This window comes from Acyrthosiphon pisum, chromosome A1 (genome assembly GCF_005508785.2).
Source record: "Acyrthosiphon pisum isolate AL4f chromosome A1, pea_aphid_22Mar2018_4r6ur, whole genome shotgun sequence".
Classification (NCBI taxonomy): Eukaryota; Metazoa; Arthropoda; class Insecta; order Hemiptera; family Aphididae; genus Acyrthosiphon; species Acyrthosiphon pisum.
This window is the reverse complement of record NC_042494.1, coordinates 138,039,384-138,042,702: the sequence shown is the minus strand read 5'-3', so window position 1 is coordinate 138,042,702 and position 3,319 is coordinate 138,039,384.

Genomic DNA, 3,319 nt, shown 5'->3' with positions numbered 1-3,319 from the left:
GTTACAATAGCAGTTGAAAAATATTAAAAAATGCATAGGCACAATTTTTTTTTAGAAGCATTTGAAGTTAAAATCTTGACAAAATTTACCAAATTTAAAATTGAATAATTATTTTGTAGTTAAAAATTTATAAAATGTTCAACTATTATATCTAAGGATTGAAAATTTAAAACAAGATTCCACGTAAATATTTAATTCTGTTACCAAAAATTCTAAGAAATACATATATAAGCACAGTTTATTTTTATAGTAATTTTAAATTCAAATTTAGACGAAATTACATATTAAAGAACCTGGAATAACTATTTTAGTTATTTTGTCGTGATTGTATAATATTATTTGTGGGTACTTGAAACTTCTAAAGTATACTATTATATATCTATGATAGTACCACGGTTTGTTGTTGATGCGTATAACGCGTTACCTAACGGATATTATGATATGATTAATTTGGAATTTATTATTGATACCTATTATAGATCAATTTTTTTTTAATACTATAGAATCTATAGTATACATAAGTATACCTATATAATAGGTATGTCTAATATCTAGACTGACAAACTGTCTCCGCTGAGAATCGTTTTTCTTATACAGTGATATTATATCATTGAATTCAAATTTAATACTATCCATTATACAGTGACCCACTTCTAACCTACTGTACAGCAGAGCGACATCCACTTACCCACCTTTTTTTTTTTTGTTTTTCACGATGCTATTGAAAATTACTGGGAACTATTTTACTTTTGAGTTTTGACCCAACAAAAAACCAACTAGATTCACTTTCCTATCAGAAAAGATGCCGAGGTAGAAATTTGAACTATTTTTATTGTCATAATAGGTGATTGCAGACACATAATATAAAAACACAAATCGTTGTAAAATAAAATTCATTCATGTGTGCCGGGGGGCCCATCACTCCCGCTATTTCAGTTGATAGGTACCTACTAATTGTTTTATCACTTGTAAAATAAAAATAGTAAATGTACCTACTGTATTATCAGAGATTTTTGACTTTTTACACAATACTATTGACTATAAATACTAGAATTTATTCATTAATGGTAAAACTCAGTGCCGTAACCAGGGGGTGGGGACTGGGGGCACGTGCCTCCCCCCCCAAATTTTTTTTAGCTTGTTTTTATATATTATATTATATGTTTGATAAAAATTAAAAGTTAAGGCTGTCGAAGTGAACCATTTTGAAGGGGTTGGATTTAGGAAATATTGTACATCCATCGTTAGTACTATATCTATGTGTTTAGTGACTGATTATTAGTGTGTGCGAGTTCCTCGAACGCTTTATGTATTTTAAGATAAACGACGGCTAGGATTCTTGAACCCCAGTAAAGTACATACGCGCAATCACGTCAGTACATTTTGTGATAAAAAATGTTCAACTTACATGTGCTACAAAACTCCCAAAAAGTGGAAGACAAATTCACCCAGTACCAAAAGCCCTTTTGGCTATTTTAATTTTGAAAACATATATTTGAATTCCTTAATCTCTTTTCTAGATTACCTATGTAGGAAATTGATCTATGATCTGTAGTATTGTTTAATTAGTATTAAAGTATTATAGTACCAGAGTAATTTTCTGTTTTTTTTTTCAAAATTCACTTTTACTTTTGAATTACTAAACAAAAAAAATCGCTTCCAACAAAACACACAAAATTCTTATGTTTTTTTCGAAATTAAAATTGGATTTCTGGAAGTATATTCTTTTCCGCTTATTTATCTAATTGCACGAAACAACTACCAGCTTTCAACAGTCCTAATATAGTCTTGTTTTTTTGTTTGTTAATTTTAATAATATTTGAACCAAAAATGGAATGTTTTGTTTACAACACATTTTGATATAATGATAATAATATTGATGAATACATTAACCTATGGTTTACAATAATATTAATACATTGTTGTATTAAAATGTAGCCAATGTAGGTACCATACTTGTTAACATAAATATAATATAGTCATAAAACGAGTAGTAGATACACTTTATGAACAAAGGGGCCATAATTAGATATTCTATCATTTCAAAGGCTAGAGAAAAAAAAATTAAGTGCTCCCCCAACATTTTTTTCTGGCTACGGTACTGGTAAAACTATTAATTAGTTATTGGCTATTTCTAAAGTTATCACACAGTAGGTACACACTGCACGCTACGACACACAAGGAAGTCATCTTTCTTATATTTGTACAATATATTTTTATACTTAGTATTACGATTACCCACCAATTTTTGGGATACACCCACCCCTTAAAATAGGTGTGGCAACTGCCACACCTAAAACATGGGTTCGGCGCCACTGTATGAATGATTATATGTTTAATAATTATTTCCTACCTATAATACGTTTAACTCAAATTTATAAAAGTTGTAATTTGCAACATTTTTTTTTTATAATTATTATTTTCTCCGAAAATCACACACGGTAAAAAGTATAATTAATGGGTGCTAGCATATTATAATGTTCTGTACGTGTATAATTGCTATTTGCGCCATTATAATCATAGATCATACTTGCTATATAAGTACCTACCGTTTGTAACTTGGCGGCTGGCGTATGCCCAAAGGCACTGGACGAATTTGAGTAGATAACCGTGATCCACATGTAGGTACTTTTCGTTTATATAAATATTCCCTATTTGGTTTATGTGTACTATTGAATAGGTACGTATTTCAGTGTTTCTCAAAAACTATACTTCTAATTGTTAACGTATTTATGATTTTATTTGAGAAAAAATTCTTCTTTACGAATAGATTAACAATAGTCAATATGGATTATGGATTATGAATTATCATTTATTAATTATTATAATATTGTTAATAATATCATTTCGTGCTTATTACCAAAAATAGCTATAAACCAATAAGAAATGCACGAAATAATTACACTAAAATGGTCAGCCCGCATTTCAACATTAAAACAGATAATCAATAAATTGTTATTGTTACTTTCCACATATCAATAATAAATAAAACATTACATGGTATTCAACACATTTATAAATGATTGTTGATGCTGCAGCCTGCAAGTGTATTTTTATTAACATTTTAAATAATTAATAATTGTATACCTAAATAAGTCTAAAAATGAAAATTGAAATAAAACGTTTAGCTTCAGGAATAATATAAGATATTAATTATAAGGATATAAATATCATTAAGTATTGAATATTATATTAAACACTACAACCGATAGAATCATCAGTTTTGTAACTAAAATTTTATATTTTAATTGTGTATCCAAAACTATTTAGTTTTTATATTATTCAATAATTATCAAATATATGAAGTACTCAAAGAAAA